Source organism: Polypterus senegalus, chromosome 1 (assembly GCF_016835505.1).
Source record: "Polypterus senegalus isolate Bchr_013 chromosome 1, ASM1683550v1, whole genome shotgun sequence".
NCBI classification, from domain to species: Eukaryota; Metazoa; Chordata; class Cladistia; order Polypteriformes; family Polypteridae; genus Polypterus; species Polypterus senegalus.
Window position 1 is genome coordinate 149666753 of NC_053154.1, and position 22122 is coordinate 149688874.

Genomic DNA, 22122 nt, shown 5'->3' on the forward strand with positions numbered 1-22122 from the left:
CCATTTAAATATCTTACTACACCACCCAGTTTTATTAAGAGACTGGGAACTCCTGAAATTTACCAATAACAGCACACAGGTTTCTTTAAATTGGGCGGTGAGTAAACACACAATGAAAGACACAACAGTAATTTCAGGAAAAGCAATGGTAACTTCGATTACACTAGACAATAATAAGTACATGAAAAAGATAAATGAACATAAACAAAATCTAAAAATATCAAGATCGAATTTCCTTTTTTTAAAAGGAAAACACACAGTCCACACTCTAAAAGTCCATCAAAAACAGAATTGGAGAATATAACCTTTAGTGGTGCAGAGTCCAGTTTTCACACAGTGTTATTCCAACACTTAATCGTTCAGCTGTCCATGGATGCACTCTGTTCACCGGACACTCGTTTCACAAGAGAAGTATTGTCAAATCGTTGAATGCCTGTCAGTGTCTCTTCGTCATTCCTTTTTTTCCACTCTGGGCTCCTTGTGTTGATGTGATTTAGGCACGCCTCATTTCTCGTCTGCCATCTTTGCTTGGTCCTTTCATACGGATTCCCTCTCTTGCTGGACCCATAACTGGCATCTCCTTGTGGAGCTGTTTGTTCCTCCCTGGAATTAATTGTGTTGCCGTCCTTGTGCCTCACGTCATGCCAGCCAAGTACCCTTGTCTGCCTATGAGCCCCTGTGCTCTGTCCGAGTGTCTTGGCAGTGTTCTCAGTGGACCGTCCCTCTCTTTGCCTTCTCCTGGCCAGAGCTTAAATCTCCTTCAGTCCCTACAGTTATCAGTTCTGGACAATCAGATTAAACAATGGCACAAAATGGATGGATGGACATCTAAATTTCCTGGTTTAAACAAATAATGAAAACACAAGTTAACAAAATGTATTGTTACCAACCATTAAAACAAAACTACAATCCTTGTGTACAGTAATCCCTCGCTATATCGGGCTTCGACTTTCGTGGCTTCACTCTATCGCGGATTTTAAATGTAAGCATATATAAAAATATATAACACGGATTTTTCGCTGGTCCGCGGATTTCTGCAGACAATGGGTGTTTTAATTTATGGTACATGCTTCCTCAGTTTGTTTGCCCAGTTGATTTCATACAAGGGACGCTATTGGCGGATGGCTTAGAAGCTACCCAATCAGAGCATGTATTACATATTAACTAAAACTCCTCAATGCTATAAGATATGCTTCCCGCACGGTGCTTGATTGTTTGTTTGTCTCTGCCTCTCTCTCACCCTCTCTGACATTCTCTGTGCCTGACGGAGGGGGTGTGAGCAGAGGTGCTGTTTGCCTAGTGGATACGGACGCTCCTTTTAAGAAATGCCGCTTTATCGCGGTGCTTCCGCATACTTAAAAGCACAAAAGCACACTTATTGATTTTTTGATTGTTTGCTTTAATCTCGCGCTCTCTGTCTCTCTGATGTTCTCTGCGCCTGACGGAGGGGGTGTGAGCAGAGGGGCTGTTTGCACAGAGGCTGTTTGCTTAGAAGATACTGACGCTCCTCTAAAAAATGCCGCTTTATTGTGGTGCTTCGGCAAACTTAAAAGCACACGTATTGATTTTTTGATTGTTTGCTTTTCTTTGTGAGTGCTCTCTCTCTCTCTCTCTGACATTCTCTGCTCCTGACACGCATTCTTTGAAGAGGAAGATATATTTGCATTCTTTTAATTGTGAGAAAGAACTGTCATCTCTGTCTTGTCATGGAGGACAGTTTAAACTTTTGACTAAAGGGTGTTATTTCATGTCTAGAGGGCTCTAATAATGTTAACAGTGTGGGAGAGTTTATAAGGGCTTAAAATATATAAAAATAACCATACAAACATATGGTTTCTACTTCGCAGATTTTCATCTATAGCGGGGGGTTCTGGAACGCAACCCCCGCGATCGAGGAGGGATTACTGTAATCACAAAATTCAATCCAATACAAATGTACTTAAACAATCACTTAGAAGTCCTGTTAACTGACCCTTGTCAACATGCAAATTAGGAAAAATCACCATCCAATGAGAGCATGGCTTTTTGGAGATACGCCTATTTTGATTTACCTTCCAGCAAGAGATTGCCTAATGAGAACTTTTTTTTGTGTGTCAGGAGCAAAGACTACAACAGACAACCCATATTTTGATATTAATATCGGAGGACAATATTTTGTAGAATATAAACACAAGTATTTTCAGTAAGACTTTTTTGAGAGATGCTTATACCTTGAATTCCAACAGCCTTAGGGAGTTCAGTTAAAAAAAAACAACTGCATTCATGTTGTCCTTCTGATTGTTTAACTTTCTTTTGCCACCTTTGTGTCTCTTTTGCTAAGCCACTTTGATCACAATTACTGTTGTTTTGTTCTTGCTATTATTTAATCATTGTCTATGTTTTTTAGCCCAGAACCCTGTGTTGATGATGAGTACTTTGCTTTAAGGACTTTCTTTTACCACGACTACTGAAATAACCAAGGACTGCCTTTGTCTAGCGTCTTTTGGTGCACACCCATAATTTCGATTCAAGCACTTGAGTTGTGCAAAGCCATGGAGCTGTGTCTAGCAGGATGACAATCTTTTTCTACAATCTGCTGTGGATGCACTCGCTCCGATATATATGTTGTGCATCCAAAGTAAATTGAGATTTATGTGCATTGCAATTATGCAAACAAGCCCACTGTGAAAATCCACTGCCTCGTGCTTAACTTGTTGTGGCTCCGAACAGGTGGAAAAGCTCAATAAAATAACAACTGATGCATTAAGCTGTAGCTACTGTTGGTACATCCAATTGGTACTGCAGAAGCAGTCCCTTGATCGAGGGTTCAATTCCCAGTGGCAGGAAATAGCGCTTTTCTTTAAACTGCTTATTTTCTTAACACTAAAATCCCTGAAACCTACGAAAAAACTCTGGCCCACGTCAAATTCCTTTGCACCTCTCCATTAGCATCTTTTGTTTTATAAATTTTTCAATCAGCACAAGCAGCAAGCAGTCTGCTATCCCATCCTGCCACCACCACAGCTCAATTCGGGCAAAAAGTTCTCCCAGCTCACGTGTGAGGTGCCTGGAATTGTATAGAGTAAATAATATATTGTTATTTGGAACACATGAATTTCATGTGTATTCTGTGTCTACAAAGATCTATGTAAATGTACGATGACAGGAAACGAGAGGCAAGAAATGTTGAAAACATACCTAAAACAGAAACTTTTGTCACGTTATAGTACTAATGACAAAATTTTGAAATGAAATGCATAATGTGTAATAAAATAAAAATAAAAACTTTCAAAAAAGGTACACATATAACAAAACAAGTACATTTTTATTCAATAATTTAACCGAAGAAAAAGAAATTGGGTTAGGGTATGACACTGACATGACTGCTTGGGTGGTGCAGTGGTAAGAACTGCTAACTCATAATCAACAGGTCGTGAGTTTGATTCCGTGTGCTTCCCAGAATTACCGTTTTGAGTAGTGAGCTGCTCTTATTGTTACTATTATACAATAAAAAGATACATTTGATTTTAGTCTGTAACAGCTGGTGTTAATTTATAGTACTTGTAAAGGTTAGAATTTTTTTATTCACTTTTATTCTCTCAGTCACATTCACACTCCCCACAATCTGACACTGCTGTTTTCAAATAAAGACGTGCTATAGCAGAGGTGAACTCAGATGAGTATGAGGGTTCTACATCGGAGACAGAGAACAGAATAGGGCAGGCGTCATCCTGCCAGTGAATATGACACACGCATGTCCTTCAATGAAACAGCAGGGCATGCCAAACTCTTAAAAGTATTTTGCAAAGGCCTGTTTGTGACTATGTTTTGTGATGGTCTTTATATAAAAACATTTATATGTTACTTATATAAAAGCCACATCAAATGTTATTTACCTATTCACCTTGATTTATTTACTTATCTTCTTACAGCGTAAAGTCAAAGTAGACTGCAGAGCTTCCTGTGTTTGATCGACATGGGAATGCTGACAAAGTACATGTGAAATGTTACTTTAGTAAACGAATGACTTTACACAACTTTTGTTACGGCTCTGCCTTTGTCCAGAAATGGTTTCATAAGCTTCATAAGCTTGTCCTGTGGGATCTTTTCCTGAAGAAGAAATGGCATTGCACATGTACATTTGTTGTTTATTTGTTTTTTCCACAGTATACTTAATTATATAGTAATATTGTACTTTAATAATTTGCCTGAATTTAACATTTCCTAATCAAGTTATGGATTTAGAAAACAAAATTAAATGCAAGCCTATGAGTTTGTCTTGTTTTTGTATTTACAAAAATATTTAAAAACATTCATTTGAACAAATATAATTTCAGGGTAAATGGATTAGAAGAATATTGTATAAATGAATAAAGTGTAGCGGCACAGTGGCGCTGCTGCCTCGCAGTTAGGAGACCCAGGTTCGCTTCCCGGGTCCTCCCTGCGTGGAGTTTGCATGTTCTCCCCGTGTCTGCGTGGGTTTCCTCTAGGCACTCCGGTTTCCTCCCACAGTCCAAAGACATGCTGGTTAGGTGGATTGCCAATTCTAAATTGGCCCTAGTGTGTGCTTGGTGGGTGGGTGTGTTTGTGTGTGTCCTGCGGTGGGTTGGCACCCTGCCTGGGATTGATTCCTGCCTTGTGCCCTGTGTTGGCTGGGATTGGCTCCAGCAGACCCCCGTGACCCTGTGTTTGGATTCAGCGGGTTGGAAAATGGATGGATGGATGAATAAAGTGTGCAATTTGTTAAATTGTAATTAGAGTTCTTTTCAGTTTAGTACTTAAACATCACGTGTGGAAACATTCTAACTATTGTCGCATGCGGCTGGGGGTGGAGCCCAGCCGGGACGCCCAGGAGGACAGGAGGAGGGCTTGTGCCTTCTCCAGATCACGAGGGGGCAACCGCCCTGGTTCTGTTGGGGGCCACGGGTAGAGGTCTTGGAAGTCCAACCCTGTAGGGGCCTGTGGCCACTGCCAGGTGGTGCCCCGGTGCCTGAAGAACCCTGGACCTCAGCACTTCCAGGCTTCCTCCCTTCTGTCAGCAGCAAGAGTCGGGTGGAAGAGGACGGAGCTCGAGAGAGGAGTGGAGGCGGCCAGAAAGGAAGGCACGGAAGACTGTGAGGCCTGGACTATGGGGGATCAGTGCTGGAGGCACTGGGTGTGCACTGAAATATTTGTAAATAGTGTATATAATAAATGAGTGTGTTGGGTGCCAAACCATTGTCCGACTGTCTGTGCCCGGGTCCAGTTTTACACTATGTATTTATTGTTGTGTCAATGAACTCAGGTAACCATGGAAACTATTTACAATTAAAACAATTTTTTATGAGCTGAATTTTTACAGATCTGTGTTTTTTGTTGGATGTTAAAATTGATGTTTGCCTGAATGCCTGCAAGAGCACCTTGAGGTTTGGTTTTTTCACCAGGAGCAGCCGCTGTGCGGAACAGTACAGGCAGTCCCCTGGTTATGTACGAGATAGGGACTGTAGGTTTGCACTTAAGTTGAATTTGTATGTAAGTCGGAACAGGTACATAAATTTAATAAATGCTATTGTTGGCCGACTGTAACCAAGTGCTCTGCCAATGAATGATTGAGTTTCATCTATCTCTGTCCTTTTTATTATTTCTACTTTATTTTCAATGGTGATGGTTTTTCTCTTCTTTACTGTATCACCAGCACTTGCATCAGATTTGTGTTTCAGAGACATTGTTGAAGGGTGAAGACAAAAGATTAAGATGAGCTCTTCTGCACAGCACTGTACACGCTATCACAGCAGGAAGGCACCTGTCGTCAACACGTCTGATGTACTGGCAAGAGACAACTTCCTGCTATGTGCGTAACAGTACAAGCAGGCTTGCTATTGAGAATGAATAGGGGCATCGACGGGCGGTTCATCACCAGGCCACCTCACAGTCACCTCCACTACAGTATGCTGCCCGCAGCGTCCGCCCACCGAGAACGAACACGGTGCGGCCAAAGGCAGGTAGTGAATCGCCCCCATTTAATAGACAGCCATCCGATGCACACTACAATTCTACCCCCCGCCACTCCGTTCATCCTCAATGGCCTAAATTAAGCCACAACCTGGTCACCCCTTGCAGTGAAACCGCTTGCCACCGGGAGCCGTCCGAGGGACATTAAACTGCGTGAGCAGTGAAATCGCCCCTTCCAGCCGCTGTTCAGCCACCGCTTGCAGCATTACCAGCCTCCCACTGAGAACAAACAGGACAGCCGTGTGTGGTGGGCGGGCAATGAAACCGCTTGCCATCTGCTAGCTGCCCATGGGACACTACACTGTGCGGGCAGCGAAATCGCCCCCCTCCAGCCTCCGTCCAGCCACTGCTTGTAGCGCCTCAGGCCAAAGATGACAGAGCAGCTGAGGTGCATGCGTCGCAGCTGAGGCCCCGTTTGTATGACGTAGATTGGATGTCCGTAACCTGGGGATCACCTGTATATGTAATGCACACTCAAATAGATGCAAACAGGTCCATTTACACATAAAAACAATATTAACATTAAGTTCTACACTCTTTGATATCGTGCCCACTTCATCTAAATCAGGAGATGTTTGTTTTCATTGCTGCCTGCCATAGTCAATACTGGTATGTTTGTCCTTCCTGAGACTTTTTGGGAGGGATTCAAGAATACCAAACAAATTTTTCCTATAAGAAATAAAGGGAAAATGATTAATCCGTTTTCCATGAAAAAAAAATCCTATTGTTATTGGCATATTATACATTTATGGGATTGTATAAAATAATTTAAACACTGCTTAATACTAAAATATATAAATACAAAAGCAATTAGATGAAATAAATGAAAATTTTACCTCACTTTACCTTTTAATAACGTCTTCGTTTTTCACAATTGTAGATGCCAATGTTCTCGGCATATGGTATGCAGCAGCCAAGTCCCGGATACGCATGCCACCTTCATGCTTTTCAACAATCAAGTCAAATTTCTGCGAAAAAACACAAAATCACGTGAAAATTTATAGTGCGGGTTGTTGACGGAATGCTAGCAACTGCCGTACTGATGCTCGCGGACAGTCGTGGCTTTGTCTCAAGAGAGGTAAACAAGGGTAGCGCGGGTGTTCTAGCATGAGAGTCATATTCCAAAGAAAGGGCTTATACCAAGCAAAATTTTTTGCACCCAAACAGGACGTATGCCAAGTTGGACTTATTCCAAAGCGGATGTATACTGAGGTACCACTGTACTTGCAGTTATTTTCTTCCACTTCAAGCACTAGAGAAAATTTAACTGCTTGCAAGCTACTAAGGGTTAAGAGCTGTTTTGTTATAATGTCTGTCATAAGACAGATTGCAGTAAGCTGACCTAGGACAACTTCTTTATTTAGAATGAGTCTGTTAGACACAGGAAAGATGACTTTTCCTTCTTTAGGACCCCTTTTGCAATGTACATAAAATAGAAACAGTTAGCCGATGCACGCAATGTAAGATGAAATGCTTAGATAAACATATTGTGCTTATTGATAAGTAAGGGGAAGGGGGAGGGAGGAAAATTATAAAGGTCAAGTTAAACAGGGGAACTTTGCTCTTCGGCCTTGCAACGTAGAATCCATGTACTCATCTGTGACTGAATAAAGACTGCTTGATTGAACTATTTCTGTCTTCCTTGGGGATTACTTCCACAAATCCCAGAATTAAAAACATTCCATTCCTTATATTGGCCACATAAAAATGTGCAGCCTGTAAATACCATTGCTGTTTGTAATTTGTTAAAATAAATTCAGTGTTAGAATTTTATTATCTGGCTATGGATATAGCAAAAAAAAAATAGAAGCTTGAACATTCTTTTGAAACAAAGAAAGTGAACAATATCAAAAACGAAAGTCATAAACATTTAATAATACAAAAAAATATACACTGTGAAAGCCGGTCCGGGCACAGACAGACGGACAGCATATTTCACCCAACACATGTTTATTTACACTATATACAAAGTCTTTTTCGTGCACTCACAAAACCCCAGTGACTCCAGCACCGATTCCCCCAAGTCCAGGCCACACAGTTCCTTTGCCTTTCTCCTGGCCGCCTCCAGTCCTTCCGCTAGCTCCGTCCTCTTCCACCCGACTTCTGCTCTAGACTGAAGGGAGGCGGCCCCTTATATAATGCTCCCGGATGAGCACCAGGTGTTCCCGGCATTCCCTCCTTGGCCACGCCCCAGCGTGGCGGAAGTGCCGGCTGTCCTCCCGGCAGCTCTCCGGGTGCCACATTAAGTCTTCCCCCCAGCACTTCCTGGTGTGGCGGAAGTGCTGGGCTCCAGGGTTCCTCAGGCACCAGGGCGCCGCCTGGCGGTGGCCACGGGCCCCTACAGGGCTGGGCTTCCAAGCCCTGTACCCGAGGCCCCCAACATAACCAGGACAGACGCCCCCTCGCGGTCTGGAGGAGGCACAAGCCCTCCTCTGGTCCTCCTGGGCGTGGACCACAACACTCAAATTTCACATTATCCCTACTGATTACCTGTTTTAATTCAAAAGAATACTGTTTCCTGTAAAGTCGTGTTTTGCAATTACCATCAACAAAAGCCAAGGTCAGTGATTAGGAAAAGCAGGATCTGACCAATGGTAGACATGTTTTACTCATGGCCAATTGTATGTAGTGTATTCAAAAATATGGAGCTGCAGCAAGCAAATAATATTAGCCCCTGGTTAAACAAAAAATACAAATATTGTATACAGAAAAGTATTAATTTACTCACATAGTACTTCTGATACATTTGGTTAACTGACGGCACTAAAACTGATGACCATTATGTTAGAAAAATTCCTGGATAACGCTGGATAACACAGCTAGTACTTATATAAATGAGAGACAACGAAAGAATATTTGCCGGTGGTCTGGAGAAATAAATTTATGTCCAATATAAATAATAGATGAACCAGCCATAGGAATCAGGAGTTGTTCCATCCCCCATATAATAGGTGGCAGTGATTCTATATATGGTAGCCCAGTCAGGACACCCACAGGGATACTAGGGAAGGGCACTGTTGAGCGAGGGTCTCCCTACTTTTCTTATGACCCGGAAGTGTTTCTCAGATGATATGACATGGCACTGGAAACATTCCCAGGGAGCCCTCTGCCTCCCGACTCTGACTCTTCCATGTGTGGCAGCACTCAACTGGAAGACAGAAAGAGGAAGAATTGTGTACTTATTATGTATTTTGGCTGATTGGTGGATGATGCTGTGGATATGTGCTTTGTAGTGAAGAAATATTCTTTATTTTATATTTTAAAGTGAGGTGTATTGCTGTGTCTCTTGTTTTGGGCTCTCTGGTGCCCCCTTGGGTACTGGGTCCCAAATGGTTTATTAAGTGTAGACTGGTGGGCAAAATGGCAAATTTACCCATAAACTCTGTACAAAGTGAAGGGGCCTGAATACTTTCTGAGTCCACAGTATAATAAAGCTTATTTAAGGATGTCTCTAATCTTCATGAAGAAGATCAAGATTTTTAAAGTTAAAAGACTTGTCTTGCACTTTAATGGTGTAATGGTTCCATTGCATAACATGAGGGATATGTTTTCATTGTTGAGTGTTTTAAATGTTTTCAGTGGATCCATTAAGTGTTTGTGTGAAATGCTACTTTAAAAAATATGTCACTTTATTATTCTAAAGAGCAACTGCCATAGAGCTCAGGGTATGAAAGTTAGGACTGGAAAGGGAAGGAGGGTTGTCTAAACTGGGTTAAAAAATAATTATTTAGCATTAGCTAGTGGAACAGTCTGTGTATTTTAGCTGATGGAAAGGATTTTTGAAAGGATGTAACAGGATAAAGTTACAAGGAAGGAAATCAACAATTAGATTACTGAAGAATGTACAGAAGATTTCATATTTGCAGTACACTTGTAAGGCTGCTGAGTTGTTTGAGGTTAACTGTGATTCTTATAAGGGGTGTCTGTTATCAATATCAATAATGTATAAGAAAATAGAAAGTGAAAAGTTAAAGATTTGGGGAACTATACTGTAAGGTGAACCTTGTACATCTGACGGCAAAAACAAGAAAAGGCAGTTACAAAGATGCATTTTTCCAGATTGGAGTCAAAATTCAGACAGGCTCAAAACAGTAGTGAAACTCCTTAAAAGGAGCCAGTGCAGAAAAGTCAGGCTCAGATTTTCTTAACTCAGAAGCGACATCACTGATGTTGTTGGTCATCAGATCTGTTAAGGATAAAGGAGGAAAAGCATTAAGCAACAGTACCAGTCCTCGACTTGGAGTGGAATTACCATTTGATGAGCCCACAAGTTGTCTCCAAAGCACATATATGTGACAAATGCTATTTTAAACCATTACATGGGTTGTTTTGTATATTGTTAGAGATACTGGATGAATAGTTGGCTTAGATTTTGTGTGTATTTAATTTATGAACAAATTTTGGCTCATAAGAAGTTAGTATTGTGTTGCAATAAATTAATCATCTGGTTTCATTTTCTTCTTTTTTTGATGTGTGATGCCTCATGATGGGAATCACTTGAAGAGGTGAGCAAAGTGAACTAGGAGATTAATTATTAATTTTATGAAACAAAACCAGAAAGATAATTCTCAAAGTCAAAAAATCTCTTGCTACTCAAAGGTGAAATGTGTTTTTAACAAGACTTGTCAAAAAGATCTAGAGAGATTATCCACAAGCTTGGACAAAGAGAATTGTGTGGCAATAGCTTAAATACTATTGTGCTGGTGACATCACACAGTGCCCATTATCAATTAGAAGTTGCCTCATAGCAACAAACACCCAAAATGGCAGTGTGCACTTAATACCAGAATTAAACTGCAATGTTATAATAATATAGTAACACATCTTAAATCCAACCCTGTGTAGAAAATGAAAGTGAAAATAAATTTCTGCTTTTTAAACCTTAATAATAAGGTCCCAAAAATATGTGTAGAGGCCAAGAAAAATGAATAAACAAGCATATCATAACATAGTGCCACCAACTCTTTGGCCATTTGCATATACTGTACAGTATATTCTATACTTTGCCTTTTCTGCATGATTGGTTTATGTGCAGTATGTTTTTTTGTGATCAATATTGATTGAATATATCAAAAATCTCTATAAATCTAAAACTCAATGTCTGTATGTTTGTCTGCTTTTCACGAGAGAACTACTTAATGGATTTAGATCAGGTTTTTTTGTATAATTTGCTTGATTTTGCAACATCTCTCATCGCTTGTAGCACCAATTTATTTGCGTGAATCTGAGAGAGACGCAGCAGGCTGAGGGGTGGGGGACAGAGGCTTCCTTACTCATGTGCCAGCCTCGGAGCGCATCCTACATCCGCTTAGCAAGCGAACGAGAGAACTACTTAAAAGATTTAGATTGGGCTTTTTTCCAGAATTTTCTTGAACATTGATTTTGCGACTTCTCTCATTGCGCTAAGAATCATAGTTTGCTTGCAGGAGTGATATATACTAATCCAAGACAGAGGCTGTGTGCCGAGGGGAGGGGGAAGCGTGACGTCAGGAGTAGGGAGCCAGGCAGGGCCCTCCTTGCTGTCCTGTTTCATTTCTATGTGGGCGGAGCCCTGGGGGGACGGCTAGTAGTAAATAAAAGTCAAATGGCTGAATTGTTAGACTGTTGATTTCACATTTGTCGATATTAGCTATTTCCTCCTTATTAAAATACTGAAAGGACATTTGGGTATCATCCTTATGTGTTGAAGTTGATACAAATGTTCATGGGTTAAGTGAGAAATGTACAACTAAAGTAATTAGTAAAGTGATTACTTTTTTCAGGAAGCAATGGGTAAAGTAATTCCACTACAATCTGCAGGAAGTAATTACAGGTCAGCCATGGAAATTTGCAGGTTTACAATTCGTGGATTCATCTTTTCACGAGTTTGTTTGCAACCTATTGAAGAATACCATAGATGAAGTACTTAAATGGTCTGCAAAACCCAACAAGCCTGAAAGTATTGTGGCCTTTGGAAGCTTCGCAGGTGATGCGAGGCCTGCTGGGTGAAACAAGACGAGGTGGCTAATTTCCGTAAGTAGTATACAGCAATTAGTGATTTTTTTTTTGTTTCAATGCTTCACTGCATAATTGCATTACCTTTACACCCAATTGGATTACATTTTCTCTGGATTTATGTTTTTGTCACATGCATACTTGTTCATATAATTTCGTCTGGGTTGGAAGATGTCTTCATCATGGTTGGAGAAAACCTTACATAACTTTCTGGAGGATGTTCACAGGGAATTTCAATTTATAACTACACCACAATCATCTGCAGTAGTAAGACTGGACAGTGTTTTGAGTTGTTATTGTTTTGTTCTTAGTCTTTTGTTGAATATCTTTTTTATCTGTAATATTAATCATTTTTGTCATTTTCTACTGCAAATATTTACACAAATTTATTATAATATTTTCTTTTTTCTAAAAAGTTACAGTTCATTAAAGAACTGCTATGCTATGCACTTTGTCTGGGTGATGCCACACATCTTTGTCTTGGCAGCCAGTCTCACACATGTTATTTGCTTGCACAGTGATCATTCTTCCAAATTTTTGCATCTTATTTAGTGCAAAAAATTTAGAGTATACAGTAACCATGGACACAAAACATATTTCCAGATTTTCACATTTGCAGGGGTCCTGTGTCCTTAATCCCCGTGAAGCACAAGGGATAGCAGTAGTAATTTTTAATGAATACTTTCTTTTCATGACTACCTCAGCACTGCTTCTGATTATAGTATACTGTATGCATCCCTTTGTTGCCTGAGTGTATTCTTTATCAAATGGATGCTATAGGCAGGATAATATGCCACATCATAAAGCACACAAGATATCACGCTTATTCCACGGACATGCTAGTGACATCAGTTCAATAGTTTATATGTTCACTGATGGTTATGAGATGTTAAGATGTTCATTTTTCATTCTTCTTCATATAATATCTAAAGTAACCTCTTTAATACTGGCTAGTGTTTGAGTAGTTTTGAATCAAAAAACAAACTGTCAATTTCTCATTTTTGGTCATTTTTAAATGGGCATCCTGTAGGGCTAGTGTGTCCAAAAGAATCTGTCTACTTTTTTCCCTGTCTGCCCTAATCCATGTCATAGTCTAGTATATAAATCTAGGTAGAGTGTAGCTCTGATGAAACCTGTTACCTTCAGGGAAGGTGAAGCTGCGGTCATTGAGACTTCTGTACAAAAGATATGAGTGAAGTGATTTTTTGGAAATAAAAAGACAATTCAATCATATTACACTCTGTAAATGAAGTTAGTACTTCATGGTTCTTGAGTAAGTAAAGTCCTAGTCAGTAAAGAAGATTAAACTAATTCGTGCAGAATTCAAGATTGTGATTTGAAAGGCTCTGCTGGAGTTTAAGAAAATTGTTACTGATGTTTTACCATTTACGTTAAGTCAACTTGATCCCAACAAAGGCCTTGGATTGCCAAAGGATTAAATTATTCCTGTGGTTCATTAACATTAACAAATTGATGTTTTACTTAGCAAACTAAACACTATACTTTCAAAAGGTGCCTGCTAATGTATACAAGTTTAATAAAGTATTACTCCTGAATATGCATAATAGAAAATATCTAATTTCTGAACCACTGTCTATTCAAGCAACACTGGTTACATGGCAGGAATCAACAGTGGATAAAGTATCACAGAAGGAAACTTGGACAAACACACTCCATCACTTCAGGCTAATTGTGGATCAGAAATCATCCTAACTCTCAAATACTTGTGATATGGGAGGAAATCAATGCAAATACCAAAATATAAATCAATGCAGACATGGTTAGAATGTGCTCTGTACTGATAGCGGCAGGCTGAAATTGGAACACAGGTCAGATCCACTGTACCATCAAACTGCCTATTCCAAATAAACAAGCTGCATTTTATATAGTTCCTTTCTTAGTCTTAAGGGTCATATAATACTGCCTATGTCAAGCCAAGTTAAGTTTATTGTTATGTATGGATATTACAATTACATTCACTTGCATGTCTCAGAACAGTGGACAAAATTAAATAAATAAATAAATATAATGGAAAAATTAAAAGTTTATCTAGCATGCAATGATATACAATATATGCAATATGTATTTTCTGGTATTATATATTTATAAATTCTGTTTGTTATGTTACAATATTTGAATTCCTATGATTGGCTTGTATACAGAACCTGGGTGCGAGTGCCATTGGTCCTGTACCATTTGTTAGAAGGGAGGAGTGAAAAAAGCAGATCTGCAGGATGCCATTCTAAGGCAGTGAGTGCTACTGCATATATGTAAGCTGTACTAGGGTGTTGTACTTTGTTAGCCATTATGAATGTAGTTGCTTGACTTTTCACTAGATGCATATATGTAATGAATAGAAGTCTCAGTAATATTCTGTGCTGCCTTCATCATCCTCTGCAGCATTTTATGATAAGCTCATCAAGTGTCACACCAGGTTGTAATGCAGCCAGTAAGGATGAGTGTTGCTGTGCACCAGTAAAAAAAAATCATGACAACAGATAGAGAAACTCAATCTATCTAAATGAGTTGAGAAGGTGACAAGACCCAAAATGTGTTGTGTCCACTTCAGTTAATTGGTGATAGTCGCCTCAAGAAATTTAAGACTATGGGACTATCAACCTTGAATCCATGACTGCACAATTTAAGGACACACTGACATGCCTCTAGTTTGCTTGCTTTGAGTTTTTAGTGTCAGTAATAGAGAATCCATAATAAGAGCAGGCTTAGACAGGAGACTCCAATATCACAAAATATGGAGCTACTGATCCCTAGCAATACCTTGGCCAGGCCAGGCTCAGGGGAAACACCTTTCCGTATTTTATTCTTAACATAAAGGCACACCTTAAATCAGTAATCTTCCTTCTCCAGACTGATACATTTCTGTTTCTTTCCTTGTTTTAAACAGAAACCTTCTCTCAGAGTTCTGCCCACATACTGTGAACATGACTGTCATGTCATGAAACATCAAACAGTTCAAGTCCTTCAGGATAAGTAGCATGTTTATTTAATAACTGTACATCCCTCTGTTTTGTATTCATGATAAGAGATTCCTCTGTGACATGTAACAATCAGATCAAAGGCACTGTTTTTAGTGCTCAAAATATCACTTTGTTAAAGAACAGCATACTACATTAAAAATATAGTTTTAATGTAATTTAAAATATAGACATATATGATATTTGTAAGACTATATCTCCCTTAATTATTTTTTTTTGTATTTCACCAGTTTTATATTGCAATATATATGAGTGCAGTGCAAGAACACATACATTTTTCCTAATTATTTGTAAGATTTAAAACTGCTGTTTTTCATTCAGAGGTTTAGGTTTTCCTCCCAAATCACCAAATATGTGCAGGTTACGTTAATTGGTCAGCCCCAGTTTGAGTGACTGTGATCTGTGATAGAATCTGCTTTTAGGCAGATAGGTTATTTGCTTTTTAGGCTGTTCCATTTTCTGACTATGTACCTTTGTTTTTGTGGTTGTTCATGTTTTTCATTATTCTGGTGAGGCCATTTTGTGGCAGTTGTTGCAAAGGTGTGGCTATGTTGTTTATGGTTGCTATGCTCCAGTCACATGATATGGGAATCATGTGTCATGGGAGTTGTAAGATGTATTGTGTCAGCATGTTCTGCCTAAATAAGATATATATATATAATACAGCCTAGCTTTGGAGTCTTTCTTCAATTTTTGAATTCTTTTTTATGGAGTGGAAATTAAGAGACATTTCTGAGAAGAGGTCAATATTTTTGAGTTTGCTACTAGTTTTGCATTCTGGGCTTTAGTCATTTTCTTTCTGTCTCTTCTGATATTCATGCTCCTGCCTGCTTTTAGACTTTTTTTTATTTTATTTATTTATTTATTAATTTTATTACAATCAATACATAGCAATCAAGTTTTTTAAAAAAAAAGAATTATGCTAAGAACAGATCGATCCCCACCCTTGAGAGAGAGAGCAAGCCAAACGGTGTAAAATTTAAGGCTTTTAAAAATACCTAAATCAACAAATTCTCTGTGCTTTATAAAATCATTTCAAAATATTACTGATTAGATCCTGCCATGTTTTGAAAAAAGTCTGCACAGATCCTCTAACTGAGTATTTGATTTTTTCCAATTTTAAATAATATAACACATCAGTTTCCCACTGACTTAAAGAGGAGAGTTTGGGTTCTTCCAGTTTATCAGAATAAGTCTGCGTGCCAACAGTGTAGTGAATGCAATCACAGTTTGTTTGTCTTTCTCCACTTTAAGACCCTCTGGAAGAACCCCAAACACAGCTGTTAATGGGTTAGGAGGGATTGTGAGTCCAAGACTGTCTGAGAGGTAATTAAAAATTTTTGTCCAGAATAATGTTAATTTGGAGCAGGCCCAGAACATGTGACCTAGTGAGGCTGGGGCTTGGTTGCAACGTTCGCAGGTTGGATCATGCCCTGGAAACATTTTGGAGAGTTTTAGTCGAGACAGATGTGCTCGATATATAATTTTGAGTTGTATAATTGTATGCTTTGCATATGGAGCTTGAGTGAATTCTCTGCATTGCTACTTTCCACTCCTTTTCTGATATATTAATTGAGAGGTCATTTTCCCAGTGTCCTCTTGGATCTTTGAAAGGAAGGGATTGTAAAAGGATTTTATATATTGTAGAGATGGAGTCTAACTCCTTGAAATTGAGCAATAATTTTTCCAGCGTGGATGAGGGTGCAAGATGAGGAAAATCTGGAAGGTTCTGTTTAACAAAGTTCCTGATTTGAAGATAGTGAAAGAAATTTGTAGCTGGAATGTTAAATTTGGAACGTAATTGTTCATAGGATGCAAAGACGTTGTCTATATAAAGATCTCTAAGCAAGTTAATTACAAATTTTTCCAGATATTAAAACTGCATATGTTTGTGAGGGTTGAAAGAGGTGGTTCTTTTGCAGGGTGCCACAGAAAGAAGCTTCTCCGTCTTAAAATGCTTTCTACATTGGTTCCAGATTCTAAGTGAGTGGAGCACAATTGGGTTATTAGTGTATTGCCGATAACGTGTGTTTATTGGAGCACAAAGCAAGGAATACAAAGAAGTACTGCAGGATTTTACTTCTATTGCGGTCCATGCCTGTGTATGTTCTTCTATTTGTGTCCAGGTTCTTATCGACTGTATATTTGCGCCCAGTAATAAAACTGGAAGTTAGGTAGAGCCATGCCGCCTTCTGCCTTTTGTCTTTGTAGGGTCGCTCTTTTGATGCGTGGATGTTTAGAATTCCAAATAAATGAGGTTATTGTTGAATCTAATTGCTTAAAGAACGATTTATTAATGTATATTGGTATGTTTTGAAATAAAAAGGAGCTTAGGAAGAATATTCATCTTAACAGTGTTAATTCTTCCAGCTAGTGTGAGATGAAGGGTTGACCATCTATGCAAGTCTTGTTTAATTTTTTCCATACAGACGACGAAATTTTGTTGATAAAGAGCTTTATGTTTACTTGTGATGTTTACCCGAGGTATTTAAACTGTTCTGCAATGATAAAAGGAAGGGTGTCTAATCTAATATTATATGCTTGCGAATTCACCGGAAAGAGTACACTTTTATTCAGATTAATTCTGAGACCAGAGAGCTTTTGAAATTCTGTGAGTGCTGCTAAGACTGCAGGCACAGAATTTTCTGGGTCCGATATATACAGTACCATGTCATCTGCATATAATGAGATTTTCTGTTCCAGTCCTTCTCTGCTAATCCCCTTTATCTGATCAGTATTTCGACAATGTATTGCCAGTGGTTCAATGGCAATTGCAAACAGCAGTGGTGACAAAGGGCATCCTTGTCTTGTGCCACGTTCTAGTTTAAAGTAGTCTGAGCAAATGTTATTGATGCAAACTGAAGCTTCTGGGTTAGTATACAGTAATTTAATCCATGCACAAATGTTCGGGCCAAACCCAAACTTCTCCAAAATAGTAAAAGGTATTTCCATTCAATCATGTCGAATGCTTTTTCTGCATCCAATGATAATAATATTTCTGGGGTGTTTGATTTAGTTGGTGAGTATATTACATTAAACAGGCGTCGAAGATTTGAAGATAAGTGTCGGCCCCTAATAAATCCAGTTTGGTCTTGTGATATTACTGAGGGAGCACTTTCTCCATCCTTCTAGCTATGATTTTAGAGAGTATTTTAACGTCGTTATTCAGAAGTGAAATTGGTCTGTATGATGCACATTGTAATAAGTCCTTATTTTGTTTTGGAAAGACAGTGATTAGTGCTTGGCAAAGGTTTGTGGAAGAGATTGGTTATCTCTGGCTTCTGTAAATGTTGCTAATAGGAGGGAGCTAGCTGAGCGGAGAATTTCTTGTAAAACTCTGCAGGGTAGCCATCAGGGCCTGCTGCTTTTCCACCTTGGAGTGACTTTATAGCATCCAGTAATTCTGATAATGACAGAGGTTTATCGAGCTCCTCCACACTAATAGCGTCAATTTGTGGTATCTGTAATTTATCCAGAAATGCATTAGATTGTATATTGTCTTCTTTAAACTCAGTAGTATATAGGGATTTATAGTAGTCTCTAAAAGTGTACATTATATTTTTGTGTTCGATGATTTTATCTCCATTCGTGTTAGTAATTACGAGATTGCGCTACGCACTTCTTGCTTGTGAATTTGTTGCGCTAAAAGCTTATTAGCTTTCTCTCCATGTTCATAATAATGATGTCTGGATTTGTAAATTAGTTGTTCGGTTTCTTTAGTTGTCAAGAGGTTTAATTCTGAATGTAGAGCCTGCCTCCTCTTATGTAGAGTCTCGCTTGGTAGTCTGGCATGTTCTTCATCTATTTTAGTAATTTCGCTTTTATCTCTGCTACTTTCTTCGCTTCGGATTTATTTCTGTGGGAAAGATATGAGATAATCTGTCCTCTTAAGAAGGCCTTAAGAGTTTCCCAGAGTATTCCTGCAGAGATCTCAGGGGATGTATTTGTCTCTAGAAAGAATTCAATTTGTTTGGATATAAATTCAGTACAATTCTCGTCAGCTAATAGAAGCGGATTGAGACGCCATCTGCGGGTGAGTGTATGGGGCTTAGTAATTTCAGCTCCAAGATCATCGGAGCATGGTCTGAAATAACAATAGCATCGTATTTACAAGATTTAATCTTAGGCAAGAAGTTATTATCTATAAAGAAGTAATCAATCCTTGAGTAGCAATGATGTACTGGTGAGTAGAAAGAATATGTTCTTGAATTTGGGTTTAAAAACCTCCAGGGATCTGATAAGTTGTGATCAGTTATAAACTTTGTAATTATCTTTGCGGTGTTAGTTGCCGTTCCCCCTGTGGAGGAAGTCTTATCTAAAAGTGGATTTAGAACACAATTAAAGTCCCCAGCCATTATAAGTTTATGAGTGTTCAGATTGGGAATGGATGCAAATAAATTTTGTATAAATTCCTTATCATCAACATTAGGTGCATAAACATTTATCAAAATCATTTTACAGTTAGATAAGTCTCCCATGACCATCACATATCTCCCTTCAGGATCCAATACTACATCTGATGCTACAAATGGTACTGTTCTATGTATGAGAATTCCCACCCCTCTAGTTTTCTTTGTAAAACTAGAATGGAACATTTGGCCAGTCCAGTCTTTTGCAGCCGGAACTGATCCTTACTTAGTAAGTGGGTTTCCTGTAAAAATACTATTTTAGCATTTAGACCTGTTAGGTGAGAAAGTACTTTCTTTCTCTTTAATTCGTGATTCAGGCCTTTAACATTCCAGCTTACGAAGTTAACTGTCCCATCATGGAGACACTGATTCTGAGTTTTTGGTGTCATATTATAGTCTTAACTGGAAGTGAAATAGTTTAGGTCTTAATTTCCTATTCCCCCAAGAGTTGTTGCCATGCAGCTTATTATTACGTTGATAGTTATAATTATAAAGATTGAGATGATAGATTAGATATAGATCAAGCCTGCTCTCTTTCTCTTCCTCCCTTAACCCCCCACCCTCCCTTTTTGCCTCCCCAGGTGAGGCTAAAACCCACTTCATGCAGTCCCAGTCCTCTGACATACCCAGAGACAGAGCACGTCCAAAGCACATCAAGCCCCCATGCAGTGGCGCTTTAAGGTTAAAAGATAGAGATATCTGTTACCAATATAGTCTTTAAAAGAGAAAAAAAAAAAAAGAAAAGAATTTTGCACTTATATATATATATATATATATATATATATATATATATATATATATATATATATATATATATATATATATATATATACATATAATCTTCATCAATTTTAGTGCATTAAGATGATATCCCCAGATAATAAACCCAGGTGATGGTGTTAAAGATGTGTCCAAAACAAGCATAACAAGTCTTAATGCAGTAATAGCAATAACAGCAAACCAAGGGTATGATATTGAACAGTCTCATTTAGGGTACACATGAAATAATTAGAAAAGAAAAAAAAGAGGAGGAAAACGTAATTAAGCACAATAAAACATAAACATTTAGCCCTAGTAATACTAAGTAATGATAAGTAATAAGTAAGTAATAATAATATAAGAATATGAGAATATATGCTGATAAAAACCCGTATTTTAAAACAAATAGATCAGACAGTAGATTATTAATCCTAGCTTTATCATTTACCGCCATGACTCACAATTATGTATCAGAATAGTCCCGGGATCAGCTTTCTTAACTCATTTTCTGCCTCCTCCTTGCTAGCGAAAACATAGAAATGACCCTGCCATTCCACTTTCAGTTTTGCCGGATACAGGAGGCCGATTTGACATTGGCTTGCCGTAGCGCTGTTTAATATTATAGAAGGCGCGCGTTTGATAGCTGTTGCTGGAGAGAAGTCAGGGAAGACGCGAATGTGGCAATCTTCATATATAATATCTTCCTTTTTTTTCCCTGAGGAGTTCCATCACCTCTAACTTAAATGATAATCGTTCAAAACGGACTATAAAAGATCTTGGTCGGGTCTGACGGTGTTTGATCAGCAGACGCTGTAAGCCGCTGCTATCTCAGATTCTGCTTTAAAGTCGCCCTCGATTATTTTAGAAAAAAGATCAGTTGCGAATTTCACGGGTTTAAACTTTCTCGATTCTCCGCAAGCCTTCAATTCTGACATTATACCTTCTATTCCCATCTTCTAAAGCAGCCAGTCTGTCTCCAAGTTTTTCTCCGAGTTTTTACATTCAACTGACATTTACTGCTCTTTCCTCGGCACTGGCAGCTAGATGTTCGCTATTTCGATCCGATTCGTGAATGTCTCACTAAGATGCTCCAATCGATCAGCAAGCGTGCTCAGTTTAGCCGAGTTTTTCTCAATGCGCTCTTCAATTTTACCCAGCACCTGTCGAAGTTCAAGCTGTACCTCTTGACGCAGCCTTTCATTTGCCTGTTGGATTTCCTGTCGCAGACATTCATTGGCCTGTTTCATCTCCTGTTTTAATTCCTGTTTCAGTCTCTCATGTGCCTTTGCCGTTGCTTTCTCATTAGCCTTCGCTTTTCTTTATATCTTGCCTGAGCTCAGCGAGCAACACTTTCAGTTCAGATAGCTCAAATGTGCCTTCTTGTACCGTAGATGAAGCAGCAGACTCTGCTGAAGCCGGTGTCCCGCTGCTCCAGTCCCGCGATTGCGTAACTGAAGCCGCGGACCTCCCGGCCTTTTCCAGTTTCAGGTAATCCTCTCCAATCGGCGAGCTATCCACATCTGCACTCACGATCGCACCTTCGCCCCTTTTCGCTCTCAGCCGGCGCGATGTAGCGGACCGTGGTCCCGAGGAGTCTGTACTTTCGCCCATCTGATCCAGGTCTGTCTCTGAGAGGCCGTATCTCGAACTAGGGCTTGCTGATCGCAGCTTGGATGTAGCTTTAGTCTTCGATTCTTTCGGACCCCCCTTCTTGTTGGCCATGTTTATATGTGTTTACATATACTGTAGCGGTCCCTCTCGGGTTGAATAAATACAGGATATCTCAGAATAATAAGCAAATAATATGAAAAATAGCACCACTGCTAGCGGAGCTCCACTTCAGACGTCCATCTCTCGCATCGGACGAGACGATGATCTTTTTTTAGAATTTTTGTCAATTTCTTTTGTTTTTCCCATCTTGATTTGTTTTGGAAAGGCTTTTGGGGACATCTGTCTTTTGAACATAAATCCTTTTCCTAAAATGTGAAGAATCT